This window comes from Procambarus clarkii, chromosome 80 (genome assembly GCF_040958095.1).
Source record: "Procambarus clarkii isolate CNS0578487 chromosome 80, FALCON_Pclarkii_2.0, whole genome shotgun sequence".
NCBI lineage: Eukaryota > Metazoa > Arthropoda > Malacostraca > Decapoda > Cambaridae > Procambarus > Procambarus clarkii.
Window position 1 is genome coordinate 14,648,252 of NC_091229.1, and position 16,524 is coordinate 14,664,775.

Below are 16,524 nucleotides of genomic sequence, written 5' to 3' on the forward strand. Positions count from 1 at the left end.
CTTGGGACAAATTCAGCACTTTTCATATACAACTAGTCAAATAATATTGGTTGACATTGAACCACTTTTACCTGACAAGCAGACGCCCCCTTAAGGTATTTGACTGAGAATTGAGCAAAGGTATATTCACAGTAGTCATCCCTATTGCTAATAACACTTGTGCAATTGAAGTTATTTTGATAATAGATAGCTGTACCACATCCTTTTTTGTCAAGCCTGCAGTTGTGAATGGCTTTATATCCAGCTAAGTTGTATAGTTGGGTATGGTCTTTACTTAGCCATGTTTCTGTTAAAATAATGAAAGATAGTTTAGTGCCTAGTGCTTCAAGTAGCGCATTGATGTCATCAAAATGTTTACCAAGTGATCTGACATTTTGGTTGAATACTGATGGGCTAGTGTTATTTTGGAGTTTATTTTTTGCAAGGTTTACTCTGAAGTAACTACCAACAGTGATGATCAATGTGCTGGTTATTGTAGATATGTGATAGCAAATTTAATTCAGGGCCAATGGTACCAGTAATTTGCATAGAGTAAGAATGGAGAAGACTTTAAAGATATTCTGATTAGAATAAGGGGGAGGTGTGTGACAGTAGATTACATTAAAAATTACAGTGGAACCTTGGTTTTCGAATGCTCCTGTTTTCGAATATTTCGGTTATCGAGCTCAAATTCCTTGAAAAATTTGACTCGGTACTCGAGGTTTGCCCCAGTGCTCGAGTCTGTTGATACACGTATGGGGCCAACCGAGCGCATGGCATGCTTCAGTTTACCAGTGTCTCACGCTTAGTAATGACTGCGCTTGAATTCTTTGTGAAGAATTTCATTGCTTTTTGCATTTTTGGTTTCTGAACATACAAGTTCTTATTATATATCATGCCATAGTTTCCAAAAAAGTCAGTGGTAAAGTTCAACCTAAGAAAATATTTGTGTGGATGACGATAGAGGAAAAACAAGAGACAAACTAATGTCTCACTACAGGTGTTAAAACATATGGAAAACAAGTGTCTACAGACAGATTTTTAGTAAGACAAGCAAGCAGTAAGCCACAACCAGGTCCTACTGGTATGCCTGCAAAATGTAAGAGAGTGAGTACCCCAGAAATGTCATCACTGCTGTTATAATGGAACGGGACTCCCCCTTCCAAACACTAATACATCTTCTCCCCTCCCCTTCCTCACTGTCTTCCATATGCCAACAAAAGTCCTCAATAAAGATAAGATATACTTGTACGTACTGTAGTAGAAAATATAAGTAATAGTATGTATAACATGTATTTTTAAGTTAATATTCTTGGGGTGTGGAACGGATTAATTCAATTTACGTTATTTTTATTGGAAAATTTGTTTCGGTTTTCAAACCGTCTCTGGGAACCAATTAAATTAGAAAACGAAGGTACCACAGGGGGCCTGACAGCTGAGTGGACGTCACTCGAGATTTGTAGTCCTAAAGTCAATCGCTTCGGTGGAGAGATTGAGCTCCACCGAGTTTGATCCCCAGTGGAGGCGAAAACAAATGGGCAGAGTTTCTTTCACCCTGATGTTTCTGTTCACCTAGCAGTAAATAGGTACCTGGGAGTTAGACAGCTGCTACGGGCTACTTCCTAGGGGTGTGTAACAAAAACGAGGCCTGGTCAAGGACCAGGCCGCGGGAACGCTAAGCCACGAAATCATCTCAAGATAACCTCAAGATAATCACTGTACAATAAAAATTAAAATTAAATAACCACAGTGAGATGAAAATGGAATATAAAAAGGGGGCATATGATTAATAATAAAATAAACTTTGCAAAATTACACTATAATATAATAATAATAGAAATAAACTAATTTCAGTAGAATAATAAAACTTAGGAGTAATCACAAAAAATTCAAGATATAAAAATAACTACAGTATAGCAAAAAATGCAAATACACGTATAATAGGAACAAGTAAAAGTGAAATAAAAATCACGGTAATTAGTCAAGGAGGATACAGATGTCAAGTTAAAAATAAAGATTCAATAAAGATTTACAAGAATAATATTCTATATTGAGATAAACTAGATTAATATTCTAAATATGTAATAACTATATTGCTATAGTTATTAATAAATAACTATAGCAGAAAATGCAAATATAAAAGGAACAAGTTAATAATGAAATAAGAATCAGTGTAATTAGGTAAGTAGGATAGAGATGACAAGTAAAATTATAATTCAATAAAGATTGACAAGATTAATATTCAACAAGATTTTGGAATTATTAAAAACAAAAATAATGACAGTTAATTAAAGATAACAATTCAAATAATACAAACGAGTAGGTTTTAGCCAAAATACTTTACTAAAATTTTTACTTTAGATACTTTACTAGTTTCTGTTAAGATACTTACTAAGATACAGTACTAAGATACTGTATATAGATACTATATATGTATATATATACTAAGATACTGTATATAGATACTAAGATATATGTTAGGCTTATATTGAGGTCCCTCTAAGGTCGAACTACTGACCCAACCAAGCTGTAACTCCACAACAGTTGATTAACTTCCAGATACTGTACGTACCTAATTTACTACTAGGTAAACAGAGACACTAAGTGGTGAAAAATGTGCCCACCTAATCTTGTTCCGGCCGGAATTCAAACACGGAATTCCTGAGTAAGTTGAGATCGAACCAGATGGTACTACCGGGATCCATACCCATCCTGTGGATGTTAGTGGAAAAGGTTACAGAGGCACATAATACGCTCAGGGACTGAACCCAAACATTCATTTAGCTAAGCAAGTTATAATCTTGATTAGTTAGTTAAGCCGTTTAATGTACATTAACATTATATCAACAATGGCTTTGAGAGCAACCATAAGTACAGTCTCTAGGTTACCACATATGTAAGTAGCTTACTTATGTGGCGAGTTTCATAACTGATTTGCCTATCATGCATATAGGTCCCATCTCATGTGGGAATCAGAGGGAATGAAATCGCAGATGAAGCAGTGGCCAAAGCACATTTCTTAACATCTCTAGCAACCCTCTCTCTAGATCAACACGAAAGACCGTTACCTCTCAAAAAAGCCTGTTCTGCTCTTTGGCAGTCCAAATTAGACCCTTTACTTAAATTCAAATTCAAATTTTTATTCAAGTAAAAGTACATAGAGAGAAGATGAGTTACGAACATAAAGTTGGATTTACAGATAGAGCTTGTACATACAATACCTTAAGCCACTAATATGCATAGTGTTTTGGGCAAGGTATGGGGGGAACACTTAGACTAAAACTTAATAGTAATTGAGATTAAACTATAAATTGTATTGAAAAAAGGAATAAAAATAAAAGTGGTGGGGGGGGGGGGGGGGAACATGGCAGAAATCAGCAATTTTACAAATTGGTCAACAAATAGCATTGTTTAAAATAGCAAGACATGGGTTGACATTAAGACATCACAGATAGCAAACCTTTTCATGGTCCTGTCATAACACCCAGATACTCGATGTTTGTCTTACACGTTTTTGTATAGGCTACGTATATATACAATGTACTCCCTGCCCAGTTTTTCGTCTTCGGATGAATGACTCACCTGCTTGCTGGTGGTACCCACAACAAGAATGAAACATAGAACACTTCTTCTTTTATTGCCCATGTTTTTACTCCATTAGAACTCACTTTTGTAGCTACCTGCATAACCTTAATATTCCATATCTCACGTTTCCTGCCCTTCTTGACGGAGCGGGTCTTGGATTAAAGACATGTTATGCTGCCCTACAACACTTATTTAGCTTCATAACCTCTACAGGACTACATTGACACATATGAGCTGTGCCTAGGCTCATTACTGACTGTCATATTACTGTACTAATTCGCATATACCTGTGGCCTCGTCGAGGCCACTAGTCTTAGTGGCCCTCAGGTAAATCTTCACACTTCAACAATGCTTGTGAGCTGTGGCTCGTCCTCCCACTGACTGCTTTGTTCCACCAGTTTTTTAGTTAGTTTAGTTCATTTATTATGCCACCATCAAGGGAATATACTCTCACCGTCTTCTCCAAATTTAGACTGGCAGGGGAACATACCAACAACAACACATTACCCCCATCCAGTGGGGAGCAGTGAAAAAATTGCAAAACCAACATTTACTACCTATAGGTAGCAGCTTCTTTCTTCTTCGCGATACGCGCAGTTTGCAGGTTTTTCCTCCCGATGACTGCACCTAAGTAGCAGCTGACCTCTTTGTTTACAAAAGTGGCTGAGAGATCGGTTAAACTACGGATCCAGGTCGCATAGCTGGCTTCCTCCCTCGTCTTAAACATGATACAAAAACTTTTTTTTTTATTATTATTAACAAGCTTAGGTATACACAGCAATGTGCTGCTATCCTATTCTATATAAAAGATTATACAGTGTAGATAAAAAACTAGCTATAAGCTCACCTAATATTCCAATCTCACAGGATGGTTAGCTATACATGGAATCAGGGGTCGAAATGCCAGCCTCAATAAAAAAAAATGCAAACAAAAAAAATAAACACATAACATAACATAATGCTTAAGAATGCACAATATGGACAAAAATATTGTGCATATATTTTTGCACATATAAAATTAATAATATTAATTTACATTTCAGAACATTCCTATCTTGACTGAAAAGCATATTAAGGAAAAGAAGGTATAGTGTTTCGTGCGCCCCCATTTGGATTGCTGTATCCAAGCACGAAGACCTCATCTTCAGAATATAGCTGCTCTGTATAAAAATGCAACACTGGGTAACAAAAATCATCCCAGAACTATATCTACACCAACCAGCACATTAATCATCATTATTGCAAGTATTTCACAGCACACCAGGCTAAAAACAAACTTCAAAATAGCACCTATCTATCAGTTTATAACCAAAATGTTAGATCACTTGGTAAACATTTTGACGATTTAAATGCATTACTCACAGCAATAGGTACTAACCTATCGTTCATTATTTTAACAGAAACTTGGCTAAATAAAGACTATACCCAACTCTACAACTTAGCTGGTTATAAAGCCATTCATAACTGTAGGCCTAATAAAAAAGGTGGTGGCACAGCTATATATTACCGAGATACATTTATCTGCAACAGTGTTATTAGTGACAGAGATGACTACTGTGAATATACTTTTGCTCAGTTTACAATTAAATCCCTTAAATCCTCTTTGACTATTGGAGCCATCTATAGATTTCCCAATACTAACATAGCTTCTTTTTCAGACAACCTAAGGAATCTTATTATAAACAACAATCTCAACAAAAACCACATCATTCTGGGAGGAGATTTTAATATTGACCTGGGTCAACAAAATTGCTCTCAAGTTGACTATTTCCTTAACAGCAAAAAAAAAACTAGCATGAACTCCTGTATGCTAATCCCCACTATCACCAAACCTACCCGAGTCACTCAAACATCAGCCACTACCTTGGACCACATATGGACAAACATAACAGCTCCCCTTGTATCTGGTATAATCTACGACAGAACAACTGACCACTATCCTACCTTTCTCATAGCGAACATGGACACAACACCACCAAAAAGCAAGAAACTTTCATTTAGGCTACACAGTGAATCAGCTTTAGACAATCTTATAGAGGCACTTTACAATATTAACTGGGATTCTGAATTCAATAATACCCATGATATAAATTCATTAGCTAACCTCTTCCTCTCCAAAACTATAAGCCTCTACAACCTTCATTGTCCCCTTCTTACCAAGCAAGTAACTGACAAAAGATTAAACAATCCATGGCTCACAAGTGGCATTCTCAACTCAATCAACAAGAAACATGAATATGAAAAGAAAGTTAGGATTGGCCTAGTTTCAAAGGAAGTAGCTAAAAGGTACTCATCAATGCTTACCAGTATCATAAGAAAGGCAAAACATGCATATTATGTGAATAGATTCAATGAAGCAAAAGGCAACATGAAAAGCACTTGGAAAACTATCTCTAGTATCCTAGGAACTAAACAACACTCACATAACCAAATAAAACTCTACAAGGATGGTGATATACCGTCAACTGATTTAGAAATGGCAAATGAATTTAATAGTTTCTTTTCATCGGTTGGTGCTAATCTTGCCAGTAAAATCCCACAGACTCAGACTCATATTAGCACATATCTCTCAGGCAGCTATCCAAACTCTCTTCTCCTTTCACCAATCAGCCCGGCAGATGTTGTGTCCATCATACATTCTCTAAAAACCAAGGCAGGGAACACCAGTGAAATTCCGTCCATTGTGTACAAGAGAGCCTCCCATGCCCTTGCCCCACCCATAGCACTACTGTTCAACAAATCTATAGAGTATCACACCTTCCCTGATATCATCAAAAAAGTAAGAGTAACGCCAGTCCATAAAGGAGGCAATCCGGCGGACATAAACAATTATAGACCAATCTCAAATCTACCCATTCTATCAAAAATATTTGAAAAAATTATTTACAAACAGCTCTATTCCTACCTCGTAAAATTCGACATACTCAGCCCCTGCCAGTTTGGCTTCCGGTCCCAAAAGAGCACCAACGATGCAATCATTAGTCTCCTTGACATTATCTACTCAGCCCTTGACAAAAATGAGTTTCCGATTGGACTCTTCATTGACCTAAGAAAAGCCTTTGATACTGTTAATCACAACTACCTCTTACTTAAACTCCAGCATTATGGAATCCGAGGCCTTGCCCTTGACTACATCCGATCCTATCTTAGTGACAGACACCAATATGTGACCATCAATGATACAACTTCTTCCACTCTACCAATTACCGTTGGAGTACCACAGGGCAGCATCTTAGGACCTCTTCTATTTCTTATATATATAAACGATCTGCCTAATGTCTCTAATATTCTCAAACCTATATTGTTTGCTGACGATACTACCCTTATCTACTCAAACCTCAACCCACATACACTAAATAATGTTGTGAATAATGAATTAAAAAAAGTCCACTTATGGATGTCAACGAACAAACTAACATTAAACATCGAAAAGACTTACTACATCTTATTTGGAAGCAAATCATCAAATGCAATTCAGCTACAGATAGACAACATTAACATCAGTAATAAAAATGATGGCAAGTTTCTTGGCCTATTCCTAGACAAGAGACTCAACTTCAGCACCCACATTCAACACATAACTAAGAAAGTCTCTAAGACAGTTGGTATACTCTCCAAAATCAGATATTATGTTCCTAACTCTGCTCTCCTCTCACTATATTATGCACTAATCTACCCCTATCTTAATTATGGTATCTGTGCATGGGGGTCTACCACTGCAAACCACCTTAAGCCCATCATCACACAGCAAAAATCTGCTATCAGAATAATAACTAACTCTGCTTTCAGACAACACTCAGCTCCCTTGTTTAAATCCCTAAACTTGCTAAATATTAACTCCCTCCACACATTCTCTTGTGTCAACTACATTTACAAAACCCAGTTCTTAAATGCAAACCATGCTCTGAAACTCTCCCTGGACAGATGTAATAGGACCCATTATCACCACACCAGAAATAAATATCTCTTTGATATCCCCAGGGTCAAACTTAATCTGTGTAAACACTCTATGCAAATTAAGGGACCTAGTCTATGGAACTCACTCCCTAGTGAATTGAAAAACTGTAAAACTTTTGCCTTATTTAAAAGCAAAACCAAAAAGTACCTAACTTCATCTTCCTAGTTTCCTACACTGAGCTTTAAATTTGCTCTGTACCTAGTGTTACCCAATCTCCTAATTTTTATGTAATATCAAACAACCTTATCATTGTGTTCATTGCTGTCTTCTTTTATGTGCTAGCCATATGCTGTATTGTGACTACCAATTTTTGTCAACTACCATTCAAGCTGTCATTGCAATCAATCTTATATTGTTTCTGCTGTATTGTGCCTACCAATTTGTTGTCAACTACCATTTTAAGCTGTCATTGCAATCAATCTTAGCTACCTATGTGCTTTAATATACTGTACCGACAATTTTCTCTCATCTTTTTTTTTTTTTAATTTCATGTAATCTGTTATCATTTTTTTGTCTATAAATTTTGCAAGTATTTACCTCCTTAAAATTTTCTTAGATTAAGGACCTGCCCGAAACGCTGCGCGTGCTAGTGGCTTTACAAGACTGTAATTACCATATTTGTATCCTCACATTCCTTATGTACATTCTTGTATATGCATAAATAAATAAATAAATAAATAAAGTCAGCACTCGTACTAGGAACGGTTGAGGACCACAGGGCTAACGAACACTGCAAACCAGGCATCACAGGGCGGATCTCATTTAAACTTTAAAAATACTGAACAAGTTAGAGCATCTTGATCCGGACAATTCCCTCAGAAGTTCAGATGTAACACAAACAAGGAGCAACGGTTTCAAGCTCAACAAGCCACAATATAGGACTGAGAATAGGAGATATTTTTTCATCCACAGGGCTACAGAAATAGGCCCAAAATTCCCCTTCGAATTTTGCTTTGATTTTTGCCTCTGACAACTTAGGGAAGACGCATTGAAGGTCCGTGACGAACGCTGTCGACTCCTCGCCAAGAGCTTACACGTCGCTTTTGGCCGTTTGCCCGTATGGCCGAATTTGGACGTAATTTGAAAATAAAAAAAAAATGAAAATAAATTTGGGATTTTTTTTTCAACAACAGTAAGTTAAGGGTCCTCTGATAGGTTAGGTGAGCAGGAAATTCTCATAAAGTTTCAAAACGTTATGAAAAACGTTAATTTAAAGTGTCCTCTCATAACCTTTACTCAGGTTTCAGGTTACTCAGGCTTGCTTTCAACACATAACTAAGAAAGTCTCTAAGACAGTTGGTATACTCTCCAAAATCAGATATTATGTTCCTAACTCTGCTCTCCTCTCACTATATTATGCACTAATCTACCCCTATCTTAATTATGGTATCTGTGCATGGGGGTCTACCACTGCAAACTACCTTAAGTCCATCATCACACAGCAAAAATCTGCTATCAGAATAATAACTAACTCTGCTTTCAGACAACACTCAGTTCCCTTATTTAAATCCCTAAATTTGCTAAATATTAACTCCCTCCACACATTCTCTTGTGTCAACTACATTTACAAAACCCTGTTCTTAAATGCAAACCATGCTCTGAAACTCTCCCTGGACAGATGTAATAGGACCCATTATCACCACACCAGAAATAAATATCTCTTTGATATCCCCAGGGTCAAACTTAATCTGTGTAAACACTCTATGCAAATTATGGGACCTAGTCTATGGAACTCACTCCCTAGTGAATTGAAAAACTGTAAAACTTTTGCCTTATTTAAAAGCAAAACCAAAAAGTACCTAACTTCATCTTCTTAGTTTCCTACACTGAGCTATAAATTTGCCCTGTACCTAGTGTTACCCAATCTCCTAATTTTTATGTAATATCAAACAACCTTATCATTGTGTTCATTGCTGTCTTCTTTTATGTGCTAGCCATATGCTGTATTGTGACTACCAATTTTTGTCAACTACCATTCAAGCTGTCATTGCAATCAATCTTATATTGTTTCTGCTGTATTGTGCCTACCAATTTTTGTCAAGTACCATTCAAGCTGTCATTGCAATCAATCTTAGCTACCTATGTGCTTTAATATACTGTACCTACAATTTTCTCTCATCTTCTTTTTTTCATTTCATGTAACTGTTATCATTTTTTTGTCTATAAATTTTGCAAGTATTTACCTCCTTAAAATTTTCTTAGATTAAGGACCTGCCCGAAACGCTGCGCGTGCTAGTGGCTTTACAAGACTGTAATTACCATATTTGTATCCTCACATTCCTTATGTACATTCTTGTATATGCATAAATAAATAAATAAATAAATAAATAAATAAATAAATAACCTCTGCGCGTACGCCGGACGACTCAAATAGAAAACGGAACAGAACGTCACTTTTGTGAGTCGATTTATTTATTTTATTTATTTATTTATGCATATACAAGAATGTACATAAGGAATGTGAGGATACAATTATGGTAATTACAGTCTTGTAAAGCCACTAGCACGCGCAGCGTTTCGGGCAGGTCCTTAATCTAAGAAAATTTTAAGGAGGTAAATACTTGCAAAATTTATAGACACAAAAATGATAACAGATTACATGGAATGAAAAAAAAAAGATGAGAGAAAATTATAGGTACAGTATATTAAAGCACATAGATAGCTATGATTGATTGCAATGACAGCTTAAAATGGTAGTTGACAACAAATTGGTAGGCACAATACAGCAGAAACAATATAAGATTGATTGCAATGACAGCTTGAATGGTAGTTGACAAAAATTGGTAGTCACAATACAGCATATGGCTAGCACATAAAAGAAGACAGCAATGAACACAATGATAAGGTTGTTTGATATTACATAAAAATTAGGAGATTGGGTAACACTAGGTACAGAGCAAATTTAAAGCTCAGTGTAGGAAACTAAATAGATGAAGTTAGGTACTTTTTGGTTTTGCTTTTAAATAAGGCAAGAGTTTTACAGTTTTTCAATTCACTAGGGAGTGAGTTCCATAGACTAGGTCCCTTAATTTGCATAGAGTGTTTACACAGATTAAGTTTGACCCTGGGGATATCAAAGAGATATTTATTTCTGGTGTGGTGATAATGGGTCATTTCAAATTTAATTTCATTTCAAATTACCTCCAAATTTGGCCATAGCGCGCATACGAGCGAAAAGTGACGTTATTTTTAAGAGGACGGGTTGCTCCAGGAGTGCAGAGTTCCCGCAAGATCCTCACCCCCGAAATTGCCCTCATTTGTTTCTTACAACCTCAGATCCAGTAACTCTTGCATTCTATACATCAAACAATCCCTACCCCATCAACTTCTGCCAGAAAAACAAACTGCCGGTCAACAGTATCATGGAGTGAGGATCTGTGGGCAACTCTGTTCTCAATGTATTTAATCTATATGCTCCAGCAGGAAAGTTAAATTATATTGATCTTCCGGCCTGCGCTCAAGCAGAGCCAACTATCATTCTTGGTGACTACAATGCTAGACACAAGGACATTGGTGGCTCTCGCTTCAGTAACGATAATGGGAATCAACTGCTGTCGCTACTAAATAGTCACCAAGATGTGCAGATTGTGGGTGACCTTGAACCCACATATATTTGTGGAGGCATTCTAGACCTCTGTGTTGGTTTCAACGTCTCTCACGTCTGGTGCACATCATCTATTGTAACAGATTTGTTGTCAGATCATCACCCCTAGATTGACTACTCTATGTATAGGAAATACCATCCTGCCCGGTGGGACTTTCAAACGCAAAAGCTCAGTGTTCCTCCTGCTCGACGTGAAGACTTTGTTGCTCATGTGTCAGAGTGGTACAGCACTTATGATCCCTCCACAGTCCAGACATTTAACGACGATCTAGTACAGAGCATTCAGATGTTTGCTGACCCTTTAGGTCGGCCCCCAGCACCACCCAATAGTCGGAACGATATGAAAGGTAATAAACGCCATGCCTATTACAATGACCCCAAACTGCGTACTTTGAAACGCACTGCCAGACGAGTTGTTCTTGCATATAGGGAAACACGTACGCCAGCAATGCTCAAGCTCTTTCAGAAAGTCCTAGCCAAGGCGAGGGAGCGCATGACAGAGCTCAGGCAAGATAACTGGGAAACTTTTGTTAACAGTCTCAACTCTCACACCCCCCTCAGCCAGGCATGGAAGGATATTAAAAGAATTAAAGGCGATAAGATCGGCCAAGTAGCACACCCTCAACCTCTACACAGAGCAAACGAGTTATAGTCGATGCTTGGGCAACCACCTCTAGCTTCAATAAGCTTCCCCCAGACATACAATTCAGATTAAATGCTGGTTACGGAGATCGAGAAAGGCTCGTTGACTTCATGCTCCACAAGGAAGATGAATGCAACGTGCCATTTACTGAGTTTGAATTACTCGCGGCCCTAAACAAAGGCAAAGCCACATCCCCCGGTGAAGATGGTATCATTATGACATATTGCGTCTGCTCCCTTTAGTAACAGGGAATGCCCTGCTTGAGCTGTATAATATGAGCTATGTTACTGGGGAACTTCCTATCTCTTGGACCAACAGTATAATCATTCCAATTCCCAAGCCAAATCAAGAGAATGCTTTCCGCCCAATTTCCCTTACTAGCTGCATTTGCAAAACATTCGAGAGAATGGTCCTAAACCGTCTCCTCCATAGAATATGAACCACGCTATCCCCCCAGATATATGGCTTCATGCATGGAAGGAGTGTGCATCATTGCATCACCACCTTTCTTACCCTGCACACTGAAAAGTCATATACCACCTTCCTAGATCTTAAGTCTGCCTTTGATATTGCAAATAGACATGTTATCTTGAGTGAGCTTGCAAGAATGAATATTGGTGGTCGGGTTCTTTGTTGGATCAGGGGTTACTTATCCAACAGGAAGTCATCTGTATTTTTCCAGGGACATAGGAGTGTAACAGGAGACTTTGAACTAGGTACCTGGCAGGGTGGTGTCCTCAGTCCTACCTTATTTAATATCTTAATAAACACGCTGTTAAACTCTATACCGAGCAAACCCAACGTCCACATCATTAGCTATGCTGATGATATAATGATACACACCACTGGGTATGCTAACACGCAGAACACTCTTAACTCTGTATTAGACTCATGTCAGGACCTAGGTTTAATGATCTCAGCAGAGAAAACAAAGATACTAAATCGGCGCCCACCCAGGCAGGGAGGAGCTGTTCGCAAGATGCAACTGTCTGATGGCTCCCAGCTTGACTATGTAAACAGATTCAAATACCTTGGCCAAGAGGTGCCACTGTATGGTCCTGTTGTATTCAGACTCTGTCGTCAGTATAAAGAGAGGCTCCGAGCTCTCAAGGCTGCTTATCTATAAATATCTCAACTATGGTATTTGTGCTTGGGGTTCTACTACCAAAAATCATTTACGTTCTCTAATTACTCAACACAAAGCTGCTATTAGGACAATATCCAACTCTGGCCCCAGACATCACTTGGTACCCCTACTCAAATCTCTGAATATGTTAGACATTAAGTCACTGCACATTCTTTCATGTGTATTATACATATATAAAACACTAAACTGTAATGCCAATCCTGACTTCAAAAGCTTCATAGAAGGTTGTAACAGAACCCATGAGCACCACACCAGAAATAAATACAGTTTTGATATTCCTAGAGTACGACTTATTCAAACTAGAAATGCTCTTCAAATCAAGGGACCCAGAATGTGGAATGACCTTCCCAACGATGTTAAAGACTGTACCTCTCTCAACCAGTTTAAGATAAAAACGAAGCTATACCTAATAACTTCCCTGTAACCTACCTTACCCCTCTATTGTCAACCAATGTCTGTTTTTTTTAAAGAGCGCTGTTTGTCGACAGAATTGTATTTGTGCTGCTTTTTCTGTTATGTTTTCATTTCTTGTTTTCATTTTACTCGTTATGCTCAATTAGTATTAAGGTTTAGTCATTTAAGTTTTTCATGCCGGAAACGCTTTGCGTAATAGTGGCTTTAGGCATTGTATGTACTAGCTCTATCTATAAGTCCACCAATCTTTGTAAAAAAAATTCTTGTATGTATGTACCTTACCTAAATAAACATTTACTTATTTATTTATTTATTTGAGTAGGGGTACCGATGGAGTGATGTCTGGAGCCAGAGTTGGATATTGTCCTAATAGCAGCTTTGTGTTTATTTATTTATTTATTTATTTATTTATGCATATACAAGAATGTACATAAGGAATGTGAGGATACAAATATGGTAATTACAGTCTTGTAAAGCCACTAGCACGCGCAGCGTTTCGGGCAGGTCCTTAATCTAAGAAAATTTTAAGGAGGTAAATACTTGCAAAATTATAGACAAAAAATGATAACAGATTGCATGAAATGAAAAAAAGATGAGAGAAAATTGTAGGTACAGTATATTAAAGCACATAGGTAGCTAAGATTGATTGCAATGACAGCTTGAATGGTAGTTGACAAAAAAAAAATTGGTAGGCATAATACAGCAGAAACAATATAAGATTGGTTGCAATGACAGCTTGAATGGTAGTTGACACAAAATTGGTAGTCACAATACAGCATATGGCTAGCACATAAAAGAAGACAGCAATGAACACAATGATAAGGTTGTTTGAAATTACATAAAAATTAGGAGATTGGGTAACACTAGGTACAGAGCAAATTTAAAGCTCAGTGTAGGAAACTAAGAAGATGAAGTTAGGTACTTTTTGGTTTTGCTTTTAAATAAGGCAAAAGTTTTACAGTTTTTCAATTCACTTGGGAGTGAGTTCCATAAACTAGGTCCCTTAATTTGCATAGAGTGTTTACACATATTAAGTTTGACCCTGGGGATATCAAAGAGATATTTATTTCTGGTGTGGTGATAATGGGTCCTATTACATCTGTCCAGGGAGAGTTTCAGAGCATGGTTTGCATTTAAGAACAGGGTTTTGTAAATGTAGTTGACACAAGAGAATGTGTGGAGGGAGTTAATATTTAGCAAGTTTAGGGATTTGTGTTGAGTAATTAGAGGACGTAAGTAATTTTGGGTAGTAGAACCCCAAGCACAAATACCATAGTTGAGATAAGGATAGATGAGGGAGTAATAGAGCGTCACTAGGTCAGGGCGAGGTACATAATATCTGATCTTAGAAAGAATGCCAACAGTTTTTGAAACTTTTTTTGATATATTTAGAATGTGTCCCTGGAAATTCAGCTTGTGGTCAATGAGAACGCCAAGGAATTTGCCATCTATTTTGTTACAAATTTGGGTATTGTTTATCCTGAGATTTATTTGATTAGAGAATTTATTGCCAAACAGAATATAGAAAATTTTGTCAATGTTAAGGGTGAATATTGTAGTGTATTGTATTATAGCTACCTTTAAGACGTCTTAGACAAAGGTCAAAGGAAATTTTTTTTTTGGGGGGGGGGGGAATAATATATTTTTATACTTTGGAGGCATAAGAAATCAGAAATTAATACTTCCCAGTAACAAAGAACAAAAATTGTTACACAGTTTTATGCTATTTTTATTTATTTTTATTTATATATATACAAGAAGGTGCGTTGGGATTGTGAGGATACATAGCATAGTAATTACATTCTTGTAAAGCCACTAGTACATGCAGCGTTTCGGGCAGAACTATATACTGTAAAAGAACGTTGATATACACACCAATTAAACTCTGTAATTGTTATAGCATAGTATGCAGAATGTAACTTGTGTAACTAATTGAATTTTGGGGTTTAGTTCCTGAGCCCAACCACTGGGACTCTGGCTTCATGCAGGTCGGCGTTCAATCCCCGACTCCCCGACAAGTGGTTGGGCACCATTCCTTTCCCCCGTCCCATCCCAAATCCTTATCCTGACCCCTTCCAAGTGTCATATAGTCGTAATGGCTTTGCGCTTTCCCCTGCTAGTTCCCGCCTGAGCCCATCACGTATAACCCTCTGTGTATAACCTTTTCCATTACCACTCACAGGATGAGTACATTGGGTGCATAATGAAGTGAACTAAGAGTACATATGTATACAGCAAGGCTACTGAAGCTCCAGCTGAAGAAGTGGCAGGCCTTGTCATTTCTGAGAATTAGATTAGCATTATCATGCAGTCATATCCTTTCAAACGTTACCTATTGTCAGTAATATATATATATATATATATATATATATATATATATATATATATATATATATATATATATATATATATGTATATATATATATATATATATATATATATATATATATATATATATATATATATATATATATACATATATATGATATTTTATTTATGCATTGATTTACAAGAAGGTACACTGGGTTTGTGAGAGTACATATAACATTGGTGTTCTTATATTCTTGCAAAGCCACTAAAACGCATAGCATTTCGGGCAGGTCTTTAATTTAAATACAAATACAAATTTTTATTCAGGTAAAGTACATGCATACAAGGTAAGAAACAAAAGTTGATGGATTTATAGATAGAGCTAGTACATACAATGCCTAAAGCCACTATTACGCAAAGCGTTTCGGGCAGGAAAAACACTAAGACTAAAACTTAATACTAATTGAGATTAAAGTATAAATTGTGTTGAGAAAAAATAAGAAAAAATTGGAAAAAAGGGGGGGGGGGAAACATGGCAGAAAAAAAACAAAAATACAATTTGGTCAGCAAAACAGCATTGTTTAAAATAGAAGACATGGGTTGAAATTTTGGGGGTAAGGTAGGTTACATTGAGTTAATTAGGTAGTACTTAGTTTTTATCTTAAACTGGTTGGGAGAGGTACAGTCTTTAACATAATTGGAAGGTCATTCCACATTCGAGGTCCCTTGATTTGTATAGCATTTCTAGTTTGACTAAGTCGTACTCTTGGAATATCAATTAGGTATTTGTTTCTGGTGTGGTGCTCATGGGATCTGTTACAACCTTCTAGGAAGCTTTCAAGGTCAGGATTGACATTACAGTTCAGCGTTTTATATATATAAAA

At 37.0% G+C, this 16,524-nt stretch overlaps 1 protein-coding gene across 8 annotated transcripts in view; it reads right to left on the bottom strand.

Moving 5' to 3' along the window:
* The window catches only part of LOC123746415 (zinc finger protein 568), a 58,854-nt gene extending 54,376 nt beyond the window's left edge, over nt 1-4,478 (bottom strand). For 2 of the 8 annotated variants that reach the window (XM_045727956.2, XM_069314768.1), the window contains exons 1-2: nt 4,122-4,276; nt 2,604-2,691 (exon numbers count right to left, since the gene is read on the bottom strand). The gene's annotated coding sequence lies outside the window, so the exon portion shown is untranslated. Of the gene's footprint in view, nt 1-2,551; nt 2,692-3,851; nt 4,099-4,121; nt 4,277-4,411 lie in introns of those variants that run through there. The other 6 variants (XM_045727959.2, XM_069314769.1, XM_069314770.1 and 3 more) reach the window with 5 other exon arrangements.
* Nucleotides 4,479-16,524: the final 12,046 nt, after the last annotated feature.